This window comes from Balaenoptera physalus, assembly GCF_965194825.1.
Source record: "Balaenoptera physalus genome assembly, chromosome: 21".
NCBI classification, from domain to species: Eukaryota; Metazoa; Chordata; class Mammalia; order Artiodactyla; family Balaenopteridae; genus Balaenoptera; species Balaenoptera physalus.
Genome location: NC_138902.1, coordinates 26130334 through 26157299, shown reverse-complemented (window position 1 = coordinate 26157299; position 26966 = coordinate 26130334). Strand labels below are relative to the sequence as shown.

Here is a 26966-nt window from a genome sequence, read left to right as displayed (position 1 = left end):
TTCTTGTCTTTTTGATAATAGCCATTCTAACAGGTGTGAGGTGATATCATACTGTGGTTTTGTTTTGAATTTCCCTGGTTACAAACAATTAGTATCTCTTCATGTACCTGTTGACCATCTGTACGTCTTCTTTGGAAAAATGTGTATCCAAATCACCTGCCCATTTTTTCATCAGATTGTTCTTTTGCTGCTGAGTTGTATGAGTTCTTCATATATTTTTGGTTATTAGCCCCTTATCAAATACATGATTTGAAAATATTTTCACCATTCAGTAGGTTGCCTTTTAATTTTGTTGATGGTTTCCTTTGCTGTGCAGAAGTTTTTTGCTTTGTTGTAATCCCAACTCATTTATTTTTGCTCTTATTACTTTTGCTTTTGGGGTCAGATTTAAAGAATCATCTCAAAGACCTATGTCTAGGAGATTACTGCCTATGTTATCTTCTAGAAGTTTTATGGTTTCAGGCCTCATGTTTAAATCTTTAATCCATTTTGAGTTAATTTTTGTGTATGGTTTAAGAGAGTAGTCCGGTTTCATTCTTTTGTATGTAGCTGTAACTGTAGTACAGTTTTTCCAACACCATTTATTAAAAAGACTGTCCTTTCCCCATTGTATATTCTTAGCTCCTTTATGGTAAATTAATTGACCATATATGTGTGAGTTTATTTCTGGGCTCTCTAATCTGTGGCATTGATCTATGTGTCTTTTTAATGCCAATACCATACTGTTTTGATTACTATAATTTTGAAGTATAGTTTGATATCAGGATGCATGTTGCCTCCGGCTTTGTTCTCCTTTCTCAAGACTGCTTTGGCTATGTGGGCCCTTCTGTAGCTCCACATAAACTTTAGTATTATTGTTCTATTTCTGTGAAAAATGCCATTGCAATTTTTATAAGGATTGGATTGAATCTGTAGATTGCTTTGGGTAGTATGGACTTTTTAACAATATTGATTCCTCTAATCCATAAGCATACAATATCTTTCCATTTATTTATTTCATCTTTAATTTTTTTCATTACCATCTTATAGTTTTCAGTGTATGGGTCTTTTACCTCCCTGATTAAAGTTATCCCAAGGTATTTTATTCTTTTCCATGCAGTTAAAATGGGATTGTTTTCTTAATTTCCCTTTCTAATAGTTTGCTATTAGTGTATAGAAATACAACAGTTTTTTGTGTATTGATTCTATATCCTGTAATTTTACTGAATTTGTTTATTATTTCTAATCATTTTTTGATGGAGTCTTTATAATATCATGTCATCTGCAAACAGTAGTTTTTTTTTTTTTTAACTTTTTATTTTGTATTAGAGTATAGCCAATTAACAATGTTGTGATTGTTTCAGGTGCACAGCAAAGCAACTCAGGCATACATATACATGTATCCATTCTCCCCCAAACAGTAGTAGTTTTACTTCTTCCTTTTCAATTCAGATGCCTTTTTATTTTCTTGCCTAATTGCTCTAGCTAGGACATCTAATAATATGTTAAACAAAATTGGTGGGCTTCCCTGGTGGCACAGTGGTTGAGAATCCGCCTGCCAGTGCAAGGGACATGGGTTCGAGCCCTGGTCTGGGAAGATCCCACATGCCACAGAGCAACTAAGCCTGTGCGCCACAACTACTGAACCTGCACTCTAGAGCCTGCGTGCCACAACTACTGAAGCCCATGAGCCTAGAGCCTGTGCTCCGCAACAAGAGAAGCCACTGCGATGAGAAGCCTGCACACTGCAATGAAGAGTAGTCCCTGCTCACCGCAACTAGAGAAAAGCCCGCACGCAGCAACGAAGACCCAACGCAGCCAAAAATAAATAAATAAATAAATAAATACATTTAAAAAAACAAACAAAAAAAAACCAAAAGTGGTGAGAGTGGGCATCTTTGCCTTGTTTACTGGACATTTACCAATTGGTTAAAGCTGGATTACTTTCCTTACATGGAGCAAAGAGAAGTCTTGGAGCTGGGTTAGGTAACTTGTGCTGAGCAGGCAATTGCTGATTGGTTGACATAAGACCTCCTTTTCTGCGAGAGCTGAGCATAGAAACTTAGTTAAATTTTGGTTTGCTAATGTAGGTCTTAGCATGAGTGGCTTCATCTTGTCCCAGTCTGGTTACTTTAACAATGATAACTAGAAATCATATCAGAATCATTCAAAGTGAAGATGGCCCATACAAAGACACTAGTAGGTTAAAAGTTAAAGGATAGACAACAATATTCCATGTCAGTACACACAGACTCACACACATGCACGCATGCACATGGACACTGGATATAATAATATCAAAAAAGTAAATTTTAAGAAATAGTAACAGGCTTAAGAGAGATTGTTCATAATAATATGGTCAATTCAGGACATAAAAAACATAAATATGTAAAATCTAAAAAAAGATACCAAATACATGAAGCAAAATCTCTTATATCTGGAAGAAGAAATAGATAAATCTATAAACATAGAGATTTGAACATCACTTTCTCAATAATTCAAAAAAATAGAAAAGTGGTAGGAACATTTGAACAACAGTTAGACCTAGTTGACATTTATAGAATAATTCACCAAACAACAGAATACATATTCTTTTAAAATGCACACAGATTATGTACTTAGATAGATGATACTTGAGACCATACAAGAAGTCTCAATAAATTTATAAGTATTGAAACCATAAAAATATGTTCTCTGAGAGCAATAGAATAAAAAACAAACAAAAAAGAATATCACTAATATTCCCAATACTTGGAAATTAAACAGCATGCTGTTGTATAACTCATGGGTCAGAGAATATTAATGGAAAATTAGGAAATATTTGGAACTGGATAAAAATGGAAATACTACAATCAACAATTTGTAGAATGTGGCTAGACCACATCATTAGAGATAAATTTGTAGCAGTCAACATTGTATTAAAAAAGAAGGGCAAGCTTAACCTGAAAAATAGGAAAGAAAAGAGTAGAAATTAATGAAATTGAAAACAGTAGAGAAAAATCAGTCAAACTGAAAGTTTTTTCTTTGAGAAGATGAATAAAAGAATAATCCTCTCACCAGACTAATCAGTATAAAAATGGAAAACACATTAAAAAAATGCGTGAAGAGGGTAAAGATACAAACTCCCACTTATAAAATAAATGTCACGGGGATGTAATGTACAGTATGATTAACAACACTGTATTGCATATTTGAAAGTTGCTAAGAAAGTAGATCTCAAAAGTACTCATTACAAGAAAAAAAAATTTGTAACTGTATGGAGATGCATGTTAATTAGACTTATTGTGATGATAATTTTGAAATATATAGAAGTACTGAATCACTATGTTGTATACCTGAAACTAATATACTGTTATATGTCAATTATACCTCAATTTTTTAAAAAAGTCACTGGATACCTAAAGAAAAGTACTTAATCCTAGTAACTTCGTCAATCTTCCTTACCAAAAAAAAAAAAAAACCAAAAAGGGAAAACACAAATTATCAATATCTATCATGACATCTAGTAGTCAAGGTCCTAAAGACTTTAAAAAATAAGTGGGAAATAATATGAATATCTTTAAGACAATATATTTGAAAACTTAGAAAGAATAAATAAATATCATAAATGACACAAACTAACAAGCTTCACAGTGGAGAAAATAGATAACCTGAAAAGCCCTATAACTTTTTTTTAAAAAACTGAATATAGTTGATGTACAATATTATATGTTACAGGTAAACAATATAGTGATTCACAATTTTTAAAGGTTATACCCCATTTATAGTTATTATAAAATATTGGCTATATTCTCTATGTTGTACAATATATCCTTATAGCTTATTTTATACCTAATAGTTTGTATCTCTTAATACCCTACCCCTACATTGCCCCTCCCCACTTTCCTCTCCCCACTGATAACCGCTAGTTTGTTCTCTCTATCTGTGAGTCTGCTTCTTTTTTGTTATCTTCACTTGTTTGCTGTATTTCATAGATTCCACATATGTGATAACAAACAGTATTTGTCTCTCTCTGTCTGACTTATTTCACTTAGCCTGTAATATTTATCCTCTAATCAAATAATTTTAATAAGCATAATTGTTGCTTTTATTACATGATCAGGTGGATTCTCAGTATTGGCTCACTGAAAGTTTGTCCATTGCACCCTTCTTCTAGATGGAGATATTGAAAGTAAAAAAACAAACAAAAAACTACATTTCACATTTTCCAGACTCCCTTGCAGATTGAGCCTGAGTAAAAATTATCCAATTAGAATAACTCTTTTGCAAATTAGAAAGTACAATGAGATAGAGCCCATCTTCCTGGTGTCTTTGCCCTTTGCTTCTGACAAGCAAATACATGGGACTGTACAACTTTCCTGCAGCAAAGTTCTGGAGAATGGTATTCATTATTCAGCTCTTTGGATGAGAAGCAGTTGAAGAGGCAGAGTCCTGGGTCCTCTTCTTTGGGCCCAGATCCCTCCTTTGGATACCTCAGAGGTAGTAGGTACCCTGAGAGTTCACCCCTAAATTGTCTGGGAGACATTCCAAGAGCCCCAGCCTAGATTTGGCCCCTTCAAACCTTTCAACAATTTTGTAGATACCTTATTCCCTGAATTAAAAACCTTTCTGCTTAAAACTCCTAAATACTTTAAAGATCATTAGGTCTCTCTTTTGGTGGACTGAACTCCTGAGTGAAATTCAAAATATTTAAAAATAAATAAATTAATAGAAATTCTTTATAAGCAGGGGTTAGCAAACTTTCTCATAAAGGGCCAAATAATAAATAATTTAGGCTTTGTGGGATATGTACTCGCTGTCACAAATGCCTAATTCTGAAGTTGTAGCAAAAGCAGCCATAGACAATATGTAAACAAATGGACATGACTGCATTCCAATAAAACTTTATTTATAAAAACAGGCCATAGTTTAGTATAAGGATAAGATAACTCAGGTTTTAATAAATATTTGATTCAAATGTCTTGAAAAACAAGTCTATTTTTAAAATGACATTATTTTATTAAATTCCATGACTCAAAATAGATGCACATACATTTCAACAATTTTCCTTTTGTTTTAGTAAATAACAGAAAATATGATTTGAATTCTTGTGGTTCATGAACAAAATGGTATTCTTTTTCACAGAATCTGTGAATGTCATGAAACTGATTCCATTCTAAAGATGTCAAAACATTTCTGAGAGTTCTATTAAATTCATTTTGTTTGGAATTTTATAAACTATTCTTAATTACATTTTGTGAAATTCTCTAAAATTAAGGTGTTTTATTTTCTTTGAAAAGAGACAAAGTTATTAATCTAACAAACAAATTCTCATACTAAGAAATAGTATTTTCAATACTAATTTAAGTATGTTATGTTTTATGCATGTTATGGCATGTTATTTTTGGTATCATGTCATTTTCTTTATATTGTGTAATTCGATATTGAATAATCTTTATGATATTAAGATTCTATTATGCCTTTCTGCTTGAACTTGCACTTTTCATTGCCTTAGCCCCAAAGTGACTCATGTTACTCTGTTCGTATTTTTTCAGCCATAATAGTCACATGGCCCCACAAGTAGGCTGCAAAGTTTGATCTCCCAAACACCCAGGAAGGAAAGGAGAACTCACTGTTGATGAGTCCTAGCAATGCGTTCCACATGCCCCTTCTAGATTCTAAACCCAAGCACCATGAGTGTTTTATTGTTATATTTATTCCACCTGCATGTCTGTCAGAGCAGCTAACTCATAACAGATCCTCAGTAAACATTTTTTTGAAATATTGATAATGTCAAAGAAATTGACATCCACGAAAAATTACAGAAAGTATATATTTCACAGGTCCCAAAATGGACACAAAAAATATAACGATGTCACAAGAACTATTATAACAATACGGATTATAACTGGTATTATAATAATACCAATGAATACTTATGATTATCTGCTCTGTGAAAGCACAGCTATATAAACTTATTCAATTTTCACCATAAATGTATGAGATAACGTTCTCCTTCATCCTGTTTTAGAGTTGAGGAAGACTGTGGCACAGTGAGGTTAAATAACTTGCCCCAAATCACGTAGCTAAATAGAGTAGATCTGGAATTTGAAGCCAGGTAGTTTGGCTCTAGAATCTGTGACTTTTTTCCTATGATGTGAAAATGCTAGAATTCATGAGCAAATCAACCATGATGGTGTACATAACAAGAATCTTTCCAACCATTTTAAGGTTTAAATGATTCATTTAAATTGCTGAATTATCAAGGACAAAAATAATTCAGGAGAGAAGTAAATAAGAATATAGAGAATATAACAACCCATCTTGTTGACATCGAAGTGTACTCCTCAGGTGAATTTACTGGGTAAAATGGCATGCCAATATTAAAAATGAGTTATCAGAGATGAAAGAATTTTGCTAATCAGTTAATGTTTCCTAAGAGATTGCTGTTTTAAGAAAAAGTATTGTAATATTAATGAAGAAGATTCAATGTTGGTTTTACATTTTCCAATTTTAACCTTTTAATTTACTGTATACAATGTAACAATATACTCACAGAGGACATACCAGATGCCAAGCACTGTTATACGTGCTTTACAACTATGAACTTATTCAATTCTAATAGATCTTTTTGAAAATCAGCTTACTGATGAAAAACTGAGATAAAATAACATGCCTGATGTCACAGCAAGTTCCAGAGGCAGGATTCAAAATCTTGGCAGCCATTCTTAGTGTCCAGACTTTACTTTCTATGCTCTTAAAATAAGACTCTTGTATATAATAATAAGTAAATTATCGTAAGAAATTAAAAATGTTTAGTTCATGTTCTCAGGAACAATGAGGATTCTATCATGGGTTTCTTAAATAAATAACACAGTGTTTCTTTATTGAATAGTTTTTTACTAGCTGATTTATACTCTATCTTTGAAGACCTCATCTTGCTTGTTTTTTCCTATGTTGTATGAATATAGCAAGTGATTTGGATGCAAAGAGTTTATTCTGAGACATAATAATCTCAGTAACCAATTTTCTAACAATCTCCTTAATCTGCCTCAGCTAGTAGGTATTTTGAAATGTAAGAAATACAGTGTTTTGGGTATAGGTTTTGGAGACAGGCTGGAATATTTGATATGCCAGTGTCTCCCACAGTAAAAACAAAATGAAATGAACAAATGAACAAAATCTCTTCCATCTGATGTAAAAACAACCAGGGAAGACTATTCCCTTTGGTTAAATCAGTGCAATGTGAAGTCTGTGTAAACTTGTTGTAAGCATTATGACAGATGGAAAAGGACTCATTTAAATTTAAAAAACCTTTTGCCTTGCAAAGGAATTTTCTTAAGATAATTTGTATTCATATCTAAATAGTAGGCGCCTGAAGATTAAGCACTGCAATTGCCATTTATATTACAGAGAAAAATGCAATCTTGAGCAGGTTATATGAATTCCATTTCTTCATTTTTCTGAATCATCCTCTTCTTTGAACTATTATTTGGAAGATGGTGTTGCTTTTTGTCTTTTATGGGGTTTCTTCACTTTGGTTGATGATAAAAAGTTGCCATTTCCTTTCATCCTCATTATCATGTTCATTGTTCTCCTTAGTTGGGTGCTTTTTGGATGATGTTCTGTCCTGCAGACAGCTGCAGGACTCCCTCAGATCTGTTCAGGCATCAGAGCCCAATTAACAACATTCTAACTATTCTTTTCATCTTAGATATGGGTAAATTAAGGTGTTTACCTCTGAGTAGCTAAGGATTGAGTGCATATTTTTAAGTGGGTCTTTACTAAAGATCACAAAGCCTATCTCCATATTACATATCTAATGAAGAGAAATAGAATATGACCAATTTTTATGTAAGAATTCATTTATTCATACTGCCCATGATTCAGTAGAGAGAGCATTCCATTTATAAAGTTACCATTGGAATCATGTAAACTATTAAACTTTGAACTCTTCACAACTGAATTGGGGAAAAGAAAAAAGTCCTAGACAATGGTGATTAGCCAGAGAAGAATAATCCGTATTCTTGAGACCATCTGGTTTCTCTCCATCGGCTTCTATTTGGTTATCATCGTCATTGTAGTAGTAAGAACTCTGGCTAATGTAAGCAGCAAAAAAAAGGACTTAAAGACTCTCTGGTCCCTGTGGTCCAATTAGTGGGAAGATTGGAGAGCCCAGCTTGAGAAGTAAAGTGGGCTAAGCACGCAGGCCCAAAGCCGCCTTCAGTTAAGGATGCTACTCATAGCACCACCCGCACGGGATCCTTGATAAGAAACTTTTCTCTGGACTCTCGTTCCCACCATTGCTGTGAATTGTTTCCTACCTATTCTAAAATCTTTGTCTTATTTTCTCAACACTCAGAATTCAGGCAGGATTGAGTCACTGGCCTGGCCTTCAGTTAGCAAGGGGCAGGAAGAGAAACCTTCTTGACCTTGCAGCCTTGTGGACCCTGGCTCCCCAGAAGATATATACTCACAGTGGGGGATTTACTAGCAACCAAAAGGGTTTCTAATGCTCTTTAGTCAAACTTTTTGGACCCATTTCAGTCATCATTATCATATTCACAGGTAGTACAGTGTTGCAAAGGATGATCAGTTAACAAACAATTTGGGTTCTAATTCAAACTCAGTCATTTACTATCCTGATGGTTTTGGCTAAGGAAGTTATCTTCTCTGAGCCTTTGTTTTCTCAGTTTTAAACTGGGATAATGTTATTCTGTCTAGAATGTAAGGTCATTGTAAGGAAGGATATGAGGTAACCTGTGTAATATTTCTTTCAACTTTTGTCCATTCAAAAAAAGTATTAAGGGCCTACTAGGTGTGAAACCGAAAGAAAAAAAAAAAAAAGTAACAATATGTGTCCTAAAGAATGTATTATTGTGGGAATTCCCTGGCAGGCCAGAGCTTAGGACTCCACACTTCCACTGCAGGGGCATGGGTTCGATCCCTGGTCAGGAAACTAAGATCCCATATATAGTGCAGCACAGCCAAAAAATAATAATAATAAAACAAAATAAAATAAAAAGTTAATCAACATTAAAAAAAGAAAGTATTATTGTAAGGTATTTTAATTAACATTTTAATTAAAAATATACTGAGAATATGCATGTTCTTATTCTGTTTGAAAAATAGGACAAATAGGTGAAAAGTCAAACAACACTATGATAAATAAGAAATTTAAGAGAACAGAAAATTAATGCTAGGATATTCCTCCACCACCAATGCCTCTTCTGAGACATATTTCTTATCCTAATCCAACCAATTTTTTTGTGAGAGAGCTGGCATTCTCATAAAACCCCACCTCTAGGGGGAAATGAATGGTCAAATGTAACCAATCAGAACGCATTCCTGAAGCCTTTGAAGTTGGAACCATTTATAAAATATGTGCCTTGGTCAGAAAAACTCTTGTGTAGAATACATCAGTGTTGAATAAGGGATTCAGTGTATCTGTTAACTGGTGCTGGGGAAAACACTGAAAGCAGGAAAGGCAAATCCACATCCTAAGCAAGTGTTTATTCCAGTGAGGATTAAACATTCTTCCCTGGAAGAGGCCAGATTAGGTTTTAGTATCTGCCTCTGCTGTTGAAATATTGGAAACTCATTCACAATATCCAGATCATCCTTGTTGAGAGGAAGCCCGTGTTGTTCAGCTCAGGAGTCACTTTCATCTCTTTTGCAATATGACTTGTACATGTACTAACGGGGGGGAAAACTGGCTGGCTTTCACCAGAGGAAGTCATTTTGTCAGTCAGATTATTTGGTCTCCACAGTGGGTGCCCTCTAGTGGACATTTACACCAGAAATGAGTGTTTTCACACTCTTGCCCCTTCTGAAAGTTTCACTCATATATCATTTCCCCAGAATCACAGCTTTGCGACATTAATATTTGATTGTGCCCTGATCTCAAGAGTTTTCCTAGTGATGCAGGAAAGCTTTTGGATTACTATCCTGATAGGGAGGGGGAAGTTTCATTAGCTGCTATTTGACCCTTTCCACCATAAGAGTTTTTGCTCCATAGATCAAGGAACCAATGTGCATTCGTCCAATTGTTAAATATATCTATTCTCAATACACATTTGTGACTGGAGAAATAACCATAGGATGGGTCTGTAGTCCCTTAGGATCCACTGTGAAATGGACTTGGGCCAAGAACGGCATGAGCTTTGAGTCTCTATTTAACAGACACCAGTGAATCACCTTGGTTTATTGCCTTAGTAACCTCTGGAGAGGGCATCAGGGAGGTTTACGATATAGTCTTTGTTAATAAACAGAATAGTGTTCTCCCCAAATTCATATATTGAAGTCCTAACCCCTAGTTCCTGAGAATGTGGCTGTATTTGGAAATTGGGCCGTGAAAATGGTGATTAAGGTAAAATGAGGCCTTAATCCAATATGACTAGTGTCCTTATAAGAAGAAGAAACTTGAATGAAAGACACCAGGGGAACGTGAGCATCAGGGGACAGCCATGTAAAGGAGAAGCAAAAGGGCAGCCGTGTGCAAGCCAAGGAGAGAGGCCTCAGGGGAAACCAAACCTGCTGACAACCTCATCTTGGACCTCAGCCTCCAGAGCTGTGAAAGATAAATTTCTATTGTTTGAGCCACCCTGTCTATCTAACGTGGTGTTTTATTATGGCAGCTCAAACAAACAAACAGTCCTGGGTTAGTTTTCTACTGCTGCAATAACATATTAACAAATTTAGTGGCTTAAAAAGCATACAAGTTTATTTTCTTACAGTTCTCTAGGTTCGATGTCCAAAATAGATCTCACTGGGCTAAAATTAAGTTGTCATCAGGGCTGCATATACTTTCTCAACACTTTAAGGGAACATCTATGTTCTTGCCTTTTACAGCCTCTAGAGGGCACTCACAGGCTTTAGCCTGTGGCCTTTTTCCTCCATCATCAAAACTGGAAACTTTTTCCTCTGACCCTCTTCTTCTGCCTCCCTCTTCTACTTTTATGGATCCTGGTTATCACCTTGGACCCACTCAGATAATTCCAGAATAATTTCCCTAAGTCAGCTGATTAGCAACCTTAAATCCATGTGCAAACTTAATTCCCCTTTGCCTTGTAACATAACATTCTTCTGGGAATTAGGATGTGGATAGCTTTCTGGGGGAGGACATTATTCTACCAACCCTAAGTCCTATCACCAGCCATGGGTTATTCTTAAAAAGTAGTGGATTTTTTAGCTATCACAGTTCTGGAAATGGGTATGATAATGAAATCTCCACAGTAATGAGAGTTAGGTTTCTGCCTAACAGACCCAGACATTTTCTGCTTATATAGGTCAAGTAGCCCTTAAGAGACCACCAACATCCCCAGATAATAAGTATTTATTTCATTTCTAGACAATTAACATGAAGAACCAACTCTCCTTCCTTTCACAAATCTGCTGGGCTGCCCATTTGCCAGACCTCATCAGAAGCCAGAGATCAAGAGAGCTATGTGTTTCAGTCCAAAAAGTCAACCTCTTGGGGAAAATAGAAAGGTAGAGAAAGGTGGAGAGTGGATCTGGAGTAGTAAATGAGAAAAATTTAAGCCCACCATCTCTCACCATCAAATCCATTATCAAGTCCCATTAAATTTGCCGTTTAATATCTCTCTCCACTTCTCCCCTTTACCACTGACGCCACCCAAGTCCAAGCTGCCATCAACTTTCCCCAACACCATTGCAGTAATTTCCTAACTAGTCGACTTGCACTCAACCACACTGCCCACATCCAATTTGTTCTCCACGTTGCACTCAGTCAACTTTTAAAATCCAAATATGTCTCATTCATCCCACTTCAAAATCATTAATGTCTTTCCACTGCTGTTTGGTTTTTTTTTTCATTTATTTTTTTTGGCTGCATTGGGTCTTTGTTGCTGAGTGCGGGCTTTCTCTAGTTGCGGCGAGCGGGGGCTACTCCTCGTTGCGGTGCGCGGGCTTCTCATTGCGTTGGTTTCTCTTGTTGCGGAGCATGGGCTCTAGGGCACGCGGGCTTCAGTAGTTGTGGCACGTGGGCTTAGTAGTTGTGGCTCGCGGGCACTAGAGCGCAGTCTCAGTAGTTGTGGCACGTGGGCTTAGTAGTTGTGGCTCGTGGGCACTAGAGCGCAGTCTCAGTAGTTGTGGCACGTGGACTCAGTACTTGTGGCTCGTGGGCTCTAGAGCGCAGGCTCAGTAGTTGTGGCGCATGGGCTTAGTTGCTCTGCGGCATGTGGGATCTTCCCAGACCAGGGCTCGAACCCATGTTCCCTGCATTGGCAGGCAGATTCTTAACCACTGCACCACCAGGGAAGTCCATCCACTGCTCTTAAGATAAAGAAAAACTCCTCAGTTCATGGCCACCTACCCAACGCTCAGCCTTAGCTGGAACCTTGCTTGCCACTTTTTCCATTTTTACCCCGGCCACACTGGCCTTGCTCTGGTCTTTGACACTCTTCATGTTCCTGTCTTTTTCAGGCATTTGGATGCACTGTGTTCTGCACCCAAGACTGTCTTTCCCCCTTTTCAGCAATTCAGTTTCCACTCCCTCTTTGGATGGTAAGTGTCCTTTTCTGAGTTGTCAGACTACATAGACATCCACTATTGCTTTTTGCCTCACTACACTTTTACTGTCTTTCCTGTGCCCCACGGGAGATGCCAGGAACTACATTGCTCAGAATCACCTTCCCCAGATGATTCCTGGTTCGAGTCGGCTAAGGAGTAGTGTTTTCAAGAGATTTGGAAATCAGAGAGAGAGCCCTTTATTCTCTGAAAGCTAATGGAGGCAGATCAAACAGCAAAAGATCTGAGCTTTGGAAGCACTCCTGGAAATCATCAGCCCTAGCTTCTGAAGATATGGGAGAAAATGGAGACGTAGAGATGAGTAATTATGTGCGTTCATGGAAACTAAGGATCCAAGTGGCATAGTGGAAAGAACATCACAGAATATAGATTCTAGTTCATGCTCTGTCACCGGCCAGGTGTCCCTCGATAAATTTTTTGAAGAGTCTTTAAGTTCTCTCATTTTAAAATGAAGAATTTTTTGCTATGAGTAGGAAAGAATATGGCGCATGTGAAGTTGCTATAAAGTGAGTGATACTCAGTTTGCTGCAATTCTCTTAGCTGTGGTAGAAAGTTCTGTTCTCTTTTGAGACCCTAGGCTGACATCTCATAATGATTCCAGGAGACTTCTGGATAACAATTTACTTAAGGAGGGAATTCCCTGGTGGTCCAGTGGTTAGGACTCCAGGCTCTCACTGCTGAGGGTCCAGGTTTCATCCCTGGTTAGTAAAATTCCACCAGCCGTGTGGTGTGGCAAAAAAAAAAAAAAAAGAAAAAGAGGAAGAATTTGCTTAATGAATTTTGCTCAAACTTAAATTGACACTTTTACCACATTTAAGCTTATTTAAACTACATGGGTCTGTCACTCTGAAGCCAAACTTCCCTAAATTCAGGTCATTCATGTTTTAAAAATATCACTTAAAAATATCACAATCACTTTTTTCTTAACTGGCATTTTTGTGTCTCTTTAATAAGACATGAATCACGAGGAAGGAGTGATTTCTTAATGTTGCTTGAGGGAAATTAGTCACTAGTATTTTGTACATACTCTACCCCCCCTTACCCCTCACCACTTCCCTAACTATCCGAGGAACCGGTGACTTTTAGGGCTGGCACACACTTTCTTGACTTGCAGCATGTCTTTTGTTGAAAACTGGAGTGGATATGTCAGGTCAGGTATAGGAACTGAGGTAAACAGCATGTTAGTGTGAGGTTTTATGGTAACTTCGCTAGGAGTTGGGCTGTGTTTAATATTTGCTGGAGCTGGAGCTGTCAGAGGCTAAAATTTCCTCCAGTGTCTGTTTCTGTCTCCTCTGTAGTTTGGGGGTTTCCCTACAAACTTCCCTTAAAAAAAGAACTTTGCAGGTCTTTCAGCTGTAATCCACTCTTATCCTACTGGAGCCCAAGAGGCGGTAAGGTATGGGGAGGGGAAGTGTTCTATAACCGATTAAATCCCAGTCTTTCACTGGGCCCTGTCCCCGACCGTGACCTTCCCAAGGGTTTCTTAGCTCCTCCCGCTCCCCCTTCAGTAGGGCGGGAGGGAAGCTGGAGGACGGTAACTGCCCGTCAGCGGCCCAGGTGAGATAAGGCCCAGGTGAGATAAGGCCCGGTGAAGGCCTTTCCCTGGAGAGTAAGCCTTTAATACGGAGAATGCTCCGGGGGAGGGGGGACATTTCAAAATGGTTACTTTCCCCTCCCTCTGCCAGAGGCGCCAGTTGAGTTTTTGAGTTTTCTTGGCTCTTCGCTGTAAGAACCTGCTGGGGTTCCTGGGGATAAAGCCCAGGAAGTTTGGGGTTCCCCCCTGAGACTGCGTCCCCAGGAGTCCCTCACTCTCACTGGCCCTCACTCAGCCTCCAGCAATTCGTCCAAATTACAACGTAAGTGTTCTCTCTGGTTTAGGATTCTAGCGGCTCTGCCCCAGGTAAGCGGAACTCAGCTGTGAGTTTTTGTGTTTACCTCTCTAAAGTTTGCCCTGAGACCTCAATTCTCTGCCAGCTCCAGGAAGAGTCACTGGTTTTCAGTGTGTTCCGGTTTTTTTCTTATTGTAGGGACTTACAGGCTCTTTAGATATCTGCACTTTCTTTTTTTTTTTTTTTTTAAGGTTTCACATTATTTATTTATTTATGTTTGGCTGTGCTGGGTCTTCGTTTCTGTGCGAGGGCTTTCTCTAGTTGCGGCGAGCGGGGACCACTCTTCATCGCGGTGCGCGGGCCTCTCACTATCGCGGCCTCTCTTGTTGCGGGGCACAGACTCCAGACGCGCAGGCTCAGTAGTTGTGGCTCACGGGCCCAGTTGCTCCGTGGCATGTGGGATCTTCCCAGACCAGAGCTCGAACCCGTGTCCCCTGCATTGGCAGGCAGATTCTCAACCACTGCGCCACCAGGGAAGCCCTGCACTTTCTTTTAAAAACCGTATGGTTTTTGAAACAGTATGGTAAAGTGCGTTTCTCCAAGGAAAGTAAGTATTTTAGTCCCTCTACCTCACTGAGTGTGGATTATATTATTTTATAATTATATGTTAAAACATAGAAACATAAATTTAGACCTAAATTCCATAGGTCTCTAGTTCTAACCAACTTTTGGTTACAAATATATTTTACAAATATAATGCATTTGTAAATTAAGTTTAAAAACCCTACAAAAATGCTAAAACTTTAATCAACTGTGTCACTTTAGGATCCTGTGGGTGAACCAAAACATTTTTCATAGGCTTAGCAGAAGGAAGATACACTTAGTTCTGATTCTGTACTTAGTCTATTTATGTATTTTAACTTCAATAATACTTTGGAAGGAAACTTCTGTTCATATAAAGTTATATAAAATGATACTGATAACATCAAAGTTTTTCTTATGATCATCAATCAAAAGCTCTGCTAGGATGCAATTTTTCAATGCCAATTTTGATGAGGTATCTTTTAATAGTTGTATAAAGGCTTTATATTCACATGGAGAGATGTGTCCAATGCAACATTATTAAAACTTTTAATTATTAAAACAGTAAGTAGATAGTAAGAATTACTATCTATTACTTTGAGTCCAGAATAGGAAAAAATATTATCTTTGTGCAGATTTATCATGTAAATACATGGTATCATGTACCTTGTAACTAATGACCTGTTGCAATTTTAGACATTCAAAAGTATCACTTTATGAGTATAGAATGTATCTTCCTTTGAGTTCAGCTTGCATTCTTCTACCACAATGAGCGCTGAGAGACTCAAGTCAATTCTTCCAACCCATTTCTTTATTTAACCATGAAACTTTATTTGAACATTGGGCAAAATGTTATATAGTCTTTAATCTAGACAAATATGTCCATAAGCAACAAAAACGAAGTCATGGAATCCCATAGCAGTAACTGATGATAAAGCAGCTATTCTGATGATCTGGAATATGCCCATGTTTGTAGTTTGTTTTCAATATAACGTTTGTGCTAACGGCCCCTGATAATACACACACTGATCTCAGACTGAGAAAAATGCGTTTGGCCAAGTTTTGAAATCAGACTTAATTGTATTTGAATACCAGCCCTGATGACTCATAGCTCTATGATCTTGACAAGTTTACTTAATATCTAAGCCTCAGTTTCTTAATCAGGAAAATGACCTGACAAAGTTGCTGTGAATTCAAATGAATCAATGGATGTAAAAATCCATTCCCTCCCTCTGTTCTTTCCATGAATCATTAGCTTGACCTGAACATTTTCTACCTGGTTCCCTGGTAAGGTATCTTACAGAGAGTAAGACCTAATAGATAATATCATATAATATAATACATTATATGATATTCTATACACACACAGATTTTTTTGTTTTAAATGATTAGGTTGACTGAAGAATGTGGAAGTAATCAAATAGAGAAGTGGTTAGCATTGTGGAAATAAAGATATATACATAACAATATTACAGAGACATCCTTGAAATATAGCCCACTCTGGCAGAAATGGACCTCATTGGGGTAGAAAGTTGGTGGCTTCACTTGTTATTTCCAGAGTCTGACTTTTCTAATCATGTAATATTGACAGGGCTATCCAAATTTAGCAATATACCTAGGGGTTCTTAAACTTTAGATTTTTGTTTTTTCAAGACCCTCAAAGGACCATAGTCTATAATAAGATGTATATAGAAACAGTTATAAAGGAAAGAGAGTGAGTTCTGATGTTAGTCTCCAGTTCCTCTTCACGAAGAATTTGGTGAACTAGTGTGGGTAAGGAATAGCCTTCATGCTGGTCCAGCCTGGGTCCTCGTCTGTGATCCTACACTTGTCTAAAGCTGCCTGGCCAGCATTTGTGCTGCCAGCTTCAACACCTCTGTTACTACTCTTGTTAGCCTTTGCAGTAATGAGAATGGCCGTGGGACACTGCTACTTTCTTTCTCTCAAGCACTTTGCACTGTTCCTGCATTCTCTCTACCAGGCATGTTATCTCCTGGGGGGGGGGGTAGTGTTCTGTGGTGCCCATGGGCAAGGCAAGGTCATTTTGACCATCTTTTGGTAGAAAGTAGGATCCCTCCCTGTTTGGAGCACCAAGAAGTATCCATGGAATATAAATTAAACACCTTCCCCCAAAAGAATCGATCTAAAAATTAGCTCATGCATGTAATGTTGTGTGTTTTTTATTATACGTGTCCTACTGGAACTTGAATGTGATTAAATAAATGAGATTAAAAGTGTAAAACTCTGACAGGGGTAGAAGATGAAGGTCATTCCTTTGCTCCGATTCCATGCCTGAGACCCCTTTCCTGTATTATACTCTTGGGGAAATAAGTAACTTTTTAGGTGCTCAAAAGAGATCGATAGATAATGCTAACATCACTATAGACAGAGCTGAAGTGAGCAGTATGGGATTACTACTTTTCCTTAGTAAGAATCCTTTCCTCCTGTGTTTTGTGTTTGAAGCTAGAGATAAGGGATATAGGGAAAAGGATTAAGAAAAACAAATCACTTAAACATGGAGTCTTCCCTCAAGGTTATATAGTACGAAAGAGATCATGAGAATTAGTGGAAGATAATGAGATTAATAGAAGATAAATAATAATGAGAATGTTATAGAAGGCAGACATATCTTATAAAAAGGAAAAGATCAGTCCGCCATACATTATGTACCCTGTTACAATAACTCCGTTTCTTTTTCATTTTACTTCTCTTTTTCTTTTGTGAAGTCCTAGATGGGAAGAGGAATGAGTTATCTGACAAATTTAGATTTTGCACACTTGTGCACTGAGGAGAGTACTATTGAAATACATTGTTAAGAAAGATTTCCAACATACAAATGTGTCATTTCCTTTCTTCATGTGCCCTGCTGAAATATTATGTGATAAAGGTTTTAGGTTTCAATTGTTAAGAGAGGGAAGTGGATAAATCAGTGCTGCCGTCTTTAGGACACACGGTAAAAGAAGTTTACTTATGCTTTTCCCAAATTGCTTCTATTGAGTGTATGTGTCTACTCTGTGTGTTTGTGTGTGTCTAAACGTATGTGTGTATGTGATATGTGAGAACTATATACATATGTGATCAATAATTTGTGGTAGAATTTTTTTATCCTATCCCTAATTATTTGATTTGATTGTTTCAGTGATAGAGATTTCTGCTAGATTTTCTGTGGGTGAAAAATGTATATGTGTGCTGAACTAGCAAGAGATTTTTGGCATATAATTGTGCATATTTTATTAAAAATTATTGGCTTTATTCAAAATATGACTAAGTATATTTTAATTAGTCTCATCTTCTTAGTTTTTACATAATACTTTTGACTTTGATACTTCATATTGTCTTTACTGCTCATATAGCGAATCTTGGTTGGGCATCGATTATGTGCACTTCCCTGAACTAGATATAGGGAAAGGATACGAAAAATAAAATACAGTCTCTGTCTTCAGGAAGATCATGATCTAAGGCAAATTGGCATAATATAATTTGGGCACTGTAAGGGTGTGAAAGTGCTCTATATAACTACCGTGGGGATACAGGAGAGGCCACAACTACTTCAAGAGGAGAAAGAAAAATCTTCATGCAGGTGTTAGAATTTAAGTTCATCTTGAAGAATGATTAAGATTTACACGACATAAAAAATGGGGGTTAGGCGTCTCATTGGCAATGTGAGAATACTGATAGAAAAGTCATAAGAGTGAGATTATAAATGTTTTACACAGGGTTTAGGAGCTGTTGTTCTGGTAGTACACTGCCTACCTTCAGGCCCCAGCTCCCCCTCTCCCCAGTGGTGTTACGTTAACTAGGTACTTCAGTGTTTCAGCTCTTGGTTTCCCAACCTGTAAAATAGAGAAAATACCTCATGGTGCTGCTGTGAGGATAAAATAAGAAGAGTTCATGTTAAAAAAAAAAAAATTGGTGTTTTAAAATAATGGTGATTCATTTACTGGTGGTTGTCTATGTACCAGACAATTTACAAAAATTATTTTTAATCCTCATAATAATTCTATAAATTGATATTATAACCATATATATGGTTATATATATATAGTCATGTGTATGTGTATATATATATATGTATATATATAAAGAATCTGCAATCAAATAAATTAAAATATTTGCCAAAGATCACATAGCAAGGAAAGGACACAGCCAACATTCATGTCTAGACCTCACATTAAAGAATTGAAGCTCTTTCTCCTTCACTACAGAGGATGAATGTGAGTAGCATCAGGGACAATATGAATGTTTCCAGGCCTTACCTTAATCCCTCTTATGGATGTGTTCTGTAAGTGTAGAGCTACTGGTTTCACAAACATGTTAACTTTATGTTCACTTCATGTGGGTTTTTAACTGTTCACAAAATCAGAGTTTTTGTTTTTAAATAATAAGATTACAAAGTTATTATGTACCCCAAATCTTAACAGTGAAATTAACATTGAGAGTTGGAGGATAAATTCAAATAAGACATAGTCTTAGAAAAAAGAATGTGCATTAAATTATATTACGTAAAAGAGTTTTTTCATATCTCTGTAAAGAAAGATACCCTGGGGAATGTATGAGCAATTGATATGAATAAATAAAAACTCAAGAAGAAAAATAAATAGTAAAAAATAACATGGAAATAGTCTTTCCACACTAAAAGTAAAAAAAATGCAAATGAAAGCCACCTTAAGGTATCATTTAACTCTTACTAAAATCTAAATAATTCTAAAATAAACATTGTTATTGAATAGTGGTGAATTTGGTTTAAAACATAAGTGACTGGAATCTTTGTAAATGTGTACGATCTTTTTAAAGAGCAGTCAGACAGTAGATACTAAGAAGTTTGAGATAGTCTTCCTGTCACCTGGTAGTTCAACATATAGTGAATTATCCTAAAGAAACATTTCGAAAGAAAAAAGCTAAGTTATGAAAATATTTACAGCATCATCATCTATATTAGTTAAACATTGCCCTCCAAAGAACAGGGAACATTTTTTTAAAAAGAATTATAGGAAAATGGCTGCATAAATAAGATACATATATTTGATGAATTATTATGTAGCACATCATTTTTAAATTTGAAAAAATAGTTCAAAGTATAAAGTTATTGATATGATTTTAAGGGAAATGCATAAGACCAAATGATAATGTACACTATGGTATCAATTTGTAACATGGATACACTCAATGTTTTTCTTCTATTAGGGGGATGGGATGATAGAAGTTTTGTCCCAACTTATCTTTAATAGTGTTATAATGTTTTTATAATAAAAACAGGAAAAAAGAAGAGTGTGTTTTCAAACAGAAAAACACTGAAATCCTTTCATTGTTTTTCCTGTTGTAGCTTCTCTAAACTTTTCACCCACTTCATGAAAAGCTGATAGTGCAGAGATGTGTTTCACTTCTCATGAGAACATGCTTTCAGTAGACTATACAGACTCAAACGATTTCATAATTCTTTGTCAGCGCATTGACATTTGTTAGGAATAACTTTATGTGAAGTTACTTTTTCTCTTAACTTTGGAAAAGGCATTTAAAGGCACACTTGGATTATGTGAATTGTTCACTGGCTGATAACAAAACCTCACATGTGTATATTCTCTAACATTACTAAAAAATTTATACTGATAGAGTAAGGAACTGAAGGAATCTGGTAAGTCTCACGAGTGCCTTTGAGGCAAAAGTGGGAACCTTGAGGGTGAGATTTTTTGTTTCAGTTTCCTATTTACACACAATTCAGAGAAAAACTTTTTATTTCCCAAAGTGTAGCAGAAGAATTTTTTATATTTCTGCATTAGTGAAATGCAGACTTTTCTTGAGGCATAACCCCAGGTATAAAATCCAGTCATCTTGCAAAATATTTTATCTTTCATTTATTTTTGGAATTTCTTCTAGTGATGAACACATGCTAAGTGGCAGGAACTCTCTAGTCATTGAACCAAAGAGATAAAAACTCCTGAATCATGGATCTAACTTGGGCAAAAAGAGACAGACAATAGACAAGATAAACAAGGGAAATGTATTTCATGTTAGACGGTGGTAAGTTTGGGGCTGGAAATCAAGGCAGGAAGGAGAAGAGGAAGTGAAAGAGGTAGGCTGCCATTTTAAATCTGACGCTGGAGAATGGTCTGTCTGAGCTAGTGAGCTTTTAGTCAGGACCCGCGTGAGATGAGAGAGTGTTCACATGTTTTGAGCAGAGGAGTGATATGGTCTGACTTACTTTTTTCAGAGGAACATTCTAGAGGCTGTGTGGAAAGTAAAATGGAAGGAACTGAATGAAGCTGAGAGACCACATAGGGAGCTATTAAAATCGTCCAGGTGAGAAAGATGATGGGGCTTAAGCCAGGATAGCAGGAGGGGAGGTGACGAGAAGCAGTCAGTTTCTGCTTAGGGTTTGAAATCAGACCAGCAAGGTCTGATGGTAGATTGGATGTGGAGGATGACAGAAAGTGGGTGACAAGGAGACCCCTAGGTTTGGGCCATATTAGAAACCCAGATGGTGGTGTTGTTAGGGAGATGCACATCCAGGTCTGGAGTTAAAAGGAGTGGCCTGGGTGGGAGATGAAGACGGAGAGTCATCAGCCGTATAGATTGTATCTAAAGCAATGAGACTGGTGAGCTCACCGAGGAAGTGAATAAAGATAAAAGGAGGACAAGAACTGAGACCAGGTATACTCTGGTGTTAATAGTTTGGGAGATGAGAAGAACAAGCAGGAAAAAATAACCCTGTCCTCCGTGTACTACCTCAGTACTATCTTCAGCATCTCTTCTCAACAGAAAAGCATGAACGTGACTAGATTTCCAGTATACACTCAAGGCATTTCATGTTTATACATGTACTGCTTCTTGATCTCTCAGCATCTGCTTCTGCCTCTACCATACAAGTCACGCAGCTCAAATTCCGTGTGGTAGGTTATGGGTGACCTGCATGTCTTGACATTCTTTTCTTTTTTCCCTGACCCTGACTTCCTGTTCTACCAGAGTGTCAAAGTTTCTTCCTTATTTTTAGTACTGCTATTCTTCCCTTACTAGCCTACTAAATGTGTTTGTTTCTATCTGCCATATTTTTTTCCTGAAAAATAATTTCTACTGTTTGACTTTTTTCTCCTAGTCTTTGTTAAAGTGCTACATTTTGATGCTTGTTCATCAGTTCTTTTGAATTTCCTCCTCCTTCTTAATGCCTCTTGGATTCGCCCCTCAATTGCCTACCCCACTGCTACTATCTAAGATGCCTGGCTGGGTAGATAAAAATGAACTGAAATCTAAAAATTGGGATCGAGTGGAAGGAATGGCTTTGAGGAAGTCAGGAGTTGCTGTGCTACCAGATACGGGTCTTTGGGTGAGAGTGATCTAGAATAAAGTCCTGGCCTCTGGTTTGAATGACCATGCTTTTCTAGCACTGCCATATTAATTCTGTATTGCCATACACCTGATTATGTCATGTATGCCTTGCTACACAAAAAATAGTAAAAAAAAAAAAAAAAAAGAATGATTATAATAATAAACAGATGATATAAACGGGTGGCATGCCAACATCAAAAATCCTGGAAAAAGAAAAGTTAGGTTGATGTGGAAAGTACACCATTGTAGCTAGCTGTATTATTTAAAAAAAAAAAAAAATCTGATTCTGAGACATGAGATCTGAGCTGGATATATTGGCCTGGTCAGGATGCATGTAGTGGTTCTGCCATGGAAATAGATGAGATTCTCAGCGACTATGGAGACTAAGAACAAAAGAAAGAAATAACAGAAAATGCTAGCCATCTTATGACAATGTCATCTATGATTAACTTAATCTATTTTTTTAATGGAAAAAAGTATACTGATATTTCATACAGATCATGATTAACTAACCCTTGTTATACACTGCTCCAGAAAACAAACAAAACTCATGGTGCACCCAGAGTAGCCAAAGGGAAATATTTTTCATTCATCATGCCACTCAACAGATTTTAGTGTTCATCTCCCTTTCAGCCCTCTATACCTCTATAGCCCAGATATTTATTTATTTATTTGTTGGCTGCACCACCCAGCATGTGGGATCTTAGTTCCCCGACCAGGGATCGAACCCATGCCCTCTGGAGTGGAAGTGCGGAGTCCTAACCACTGGACAACCAGGGAATTCCCAGATATGGTCATTTAGTCTAATCCACTTGTAAACATTTATTAGAGGGTTTTCTTTTTCAGTTTTAATAAATCTACCCAAAGAAATCACAGTTTGAAATACAGTAATGTAAAAGATGTATATTATCATCTAAAGCCCATAAAAGATAGATCAAAGTGTAGAGGCCTAAAGAAAAACAAAATTGAGGACTTCCCTGGTGGTGCAGTGGTTAAGAATCCACCTGCCAATGCAGGGGACATGGGTTCAATCCCTGGTCCAGGAAGATCCCACATGCCGCGGAGCAACTAAGCCCATGCATCGCAACTACTGAGCCTGCGCTCGAGAGCCCGCAAGCCACAACTACTGAGGCCCGCGCAAGCTAGAGCCCGCCCGCCGCAACTACTGAGCCCACGTGCTGCAACTACTGGAGCCTGCGCTCCACAATAAGAGAAACCACTGCAATGAGAAGCCTGCGCACCACAATGAAGAGTAGCCCTTGCTCGCCACAACTAGAGGAAGTTTGCACGTAGCAACAAAGACACAATGCAGCCAAAAAAAAAAAAAAAAATTTGTAACTCACTTTAATAAAAAAAATTGAACTTAATCTCTATTTCAGGATGTAAGGGAAATCAGCAAAATATTTAATGGACAATATATTTTTTGTTACTAGTAATATAAACCAGATCCCTATTGCTAAAACAAAAGATAATTTTTTTGCTTACTTTGTATAGGTACATCTTCAATATTATATTTGGGTAGATTGTGAAAGCGAGGTCAATTTATGACATTAAAAAATGAAAGAAGAGATTGATGAGTAGGATGCCCCCAGCTACATGCCTCTCTGGCCTCTTCTGCTGACCCTCTGTCCAGGACTCCTGATTCCATGATTCTGATTCGCTCTAGCCCCCATGTTCTTCATGCCTTTATGCCCTTTAACATATTTGCCTTCCCTGGAATATTCTCACCCCAAATTCCTGCTCATTTTTCAAAACTCTGATAAAGTGTCATCTTTTCTATGTTTTCACCTTGACTACATACTTTCCCCAAAGAGTTAATCCCTCCTCTTTGGACTATGCCTGTGCTTTGTGTGTATACATAACACATTGTGATTTTTTATAAAGATTTTAGTCTTTCATTTCAGTGCATAAATTCTTTGGTGGTCGAGGATATTCTACACATGTTGTCTTTGACATCCTAGACACTTGCACGGCGCTTGGTATAATAATAACACATGACAGAAATTTGTTGGACTGGCCTACGTGAAGGGACAGGTATTTCCATCTGAAAGTCATTGTTTGAAAATGTCTCAATACTTGCCATCTATTTCTTTGTTTTTATGATATAACATGTAACACTCTAGAGCCAATTTTAAAAAATGAGATTCTTTCTTTCTCCCAAGAAAAGTTTTTTAAGCCAACGAGGCCCTGTACGATCTAAATTGCAAATGTATTTGAAAATATATGTGGAGCTTCTGAGCAAGTATATGGATGAAAGTAACATTCATCCTGCTTTATTTGAAACCAAGATTAGATCAGTGGATTCTCATTCTGGATTTGCTGCTTTCTTTTCTCTTTAAAATAATAAAATGTTTAAGTTTTCTGTAAAAAGCATTCATATAGGCTTTGACAAAGATCTGTAATATATATATTTAAAGGGTTAAGCACACAGAGAGTGTTTTGAAAGATATCCCCGTAATGTTTTGAGGAATCTGTATTGTTGCTGATGCTCATGAAGATATGCATTTTTTTCATTAAAACAAATCTTTATTAAAGACATGTTAACTGTCAGATTGCTCAAGGCAAATATTGGAGAGAGAGAGAAAGTTCCTTACTTTTCATCCACATTGGATATACATGCTGAAGAGTGATTCTCAAAGAGGGTTGGATGTTTGGAAATGTGTGGAGATGAAGTTTCTGGATTTTTTGGAGGGAGAAGCAGTGACATAATGATTAGGAGACATTGTTGATATTTGATGGGTGGCAGCCAGGGGTGGTAAACATCCTACACAACTAAGACAATCCTTCACAAAACAGAATGGTCCCAACCAAAATGCTAGTAGTGTTTCCTTGAGGATGCAGTGGGATGTGGTCATGGCTATTTGCCAATTAGAACTGACAAAACAAAAAGGAATGCTGAGTAGGAACAGGCTAGAGACAGTGGCAGTGTCCCAATAATATAACATGGTCACCCAGCTCTAAGATTGGTTCCTGTTCAAGGAAACTATCAAAAGAGTAAGAATGTAGAATAGAAAAAGAAAAAAAAATCTGAATTATGGGCAAAACCTATTTACCAGTAAGTTCTCTATCAGAAGAAACAAACCTTTTTGGTCCCCCTACCTCTAAACGTCCATCTTTTTTTAAAAAAAACAAAACTATATGAGACTAGTATCTTACACAGAACAAATCAGATCATTCATTCAACAAATATTTATTAAGTATATTCTATATTCCAGGTTGCTTTAGGTTCTGGTAATATAATGTTGAACAAAACCAGACATGGTCCCGCCTCTTATGTAGCTCACAATCTAGACAGATATATCAGATTTAAAGTTTTCACCTCTTTTACAAAAATATTCCCATTTAGAAGACTTAGTAATATAAGGATGTTTCCTTTTTTTTGTTTGTTTTGTTTCTCTTGTTTTTGTTTTTTGTTTTGTTTTGTTTTTTGCTGCGTGGGCTCTGTTGCAGTGCGCGGGCTTCTCTAGTTGTGGCGTGTGGGCTCTCTAGTTGTGGCACACGTGCTCAGTAGTTGCAGCATGCAGGCTTCTCTCTAGTTGCGGCACGTGAGCTTAGTTGCCCTGCAGCATGTGGGATCTTAGTTCCACAACCAGGGATTGAGCCCACGTCCCCTGCATTGGACAGCAGATTCTTAACCACTGGACCACCAGGGAAGTCCCAAGGATGTTTCCTTTGTATATAGGTGAAAATGGAATCATAATATCTCAACTATTAGAGCCAAAGCCATAGTCAAACATGTGGAGAAGAGGCTGGTAGACAGACTGATAGGAAAAGATTTCTAGGTACATAGCAGGGGTGTCTAAATGTATATACTTTGTGAGCCCATCCTTTATAAACTGAGTTCAAAGTTTAAAAGCTTTGCCACAGTCCTAATAGTTTTTTTTTTTTTTTTTTGGCTGCATTGGGTCTTCATTGCTGCGCTCAGGCTTTCTCTAGTTGCGGTGAGCGGGGGCTACTCTTCGTTGTGGTGCACGGGCTTCTCATTGTGGTGGCTTCTCTTGTTGCGGAGCATGGGCTCTAGGTGAGCGGGCTTCAGTAGTTGTGGCGCACGGGCTCTAGAGCGCAGGCTCAGTAGTTGTGGCGCACAGGCTTAGCTGCTCCACGACATGTGGGATCTTCCTGGACCAGGGCTCAAACCCGTGCCCCTGCATCGGCAGGTGGATTCTTAACCACTGCACCACCAGGGAGGTCCCCCAATTGCTTTGAACTGTAGTTTTAAAATGCATTTAGCTAAGTTTTATTGTCGTCTCATTTTTAAAAATTGTTTTGTTCATTCGTTTTCCATGGCAAGTAAAAAACTGTCATCCAAATCAAATAATAGAGTGAATTAAAAAGGGGGAAATGGCAGGAGAGTCTGGACCTGAATTAATCAATTTGGTTTCCTGTAATAGTGAATGTTCCCAGCTAATCGTTTATTTAGCTTCACATCTGCCTAAGAAAAGAGAATGTAGGTTCTATAAATTCCCCCTCTGCCCGCTTCCTCCGGAGTGGCTGAAGCATTTAAAGAACACACTCGTTGGTCAGATCAATAGGATTTACAAAAAACTAAGACCAGGTTATGGAATGATACAGGTACAAACTGCAAAATAAAGAATCTCCTTGGTAATATTTTTAAAAATATATTGACAGGAGTTGAGTCACATCCTTACCTGTCAATACCTCTTCCCAAAGTAGGATGAACGTTTGCATATGAATGATTTTCCTTCAGTTTCTGGAGGAGACATGAGT

General features: G+C 37.3%; 1 protein-coding gene across 5 annotated transcripts in view; it reads left to right on the top strand.

Annotated features, from left to right (window-relative positions):
- MSR1 (macrophage scavenger receptor 1) overlaps positions 1–26966 on the top strand; it is a 225809-nt gene that overhangs the window by 139994 nt on the left and 58849 nt on the right. Inside the window, exon 1 of one of the 5 annotated variants that reach the window (XM_082444523.1) lies at positions 12076–14064. The exons of 2 other annotated variants lie outside the window; for them this stretch is intronic. The gene's annotated coding sequence lies outside the window, so the exon portion shown is untranslated. Of the gene's footprint in view, positions 1–12075; positions 14408–17698; positions 17872–26966 lie in introns of those variants that run through there. 2 more of the 5 variants (XM_082444522.1, XM_082444521.1) reach the window with 2 other exon arrangements.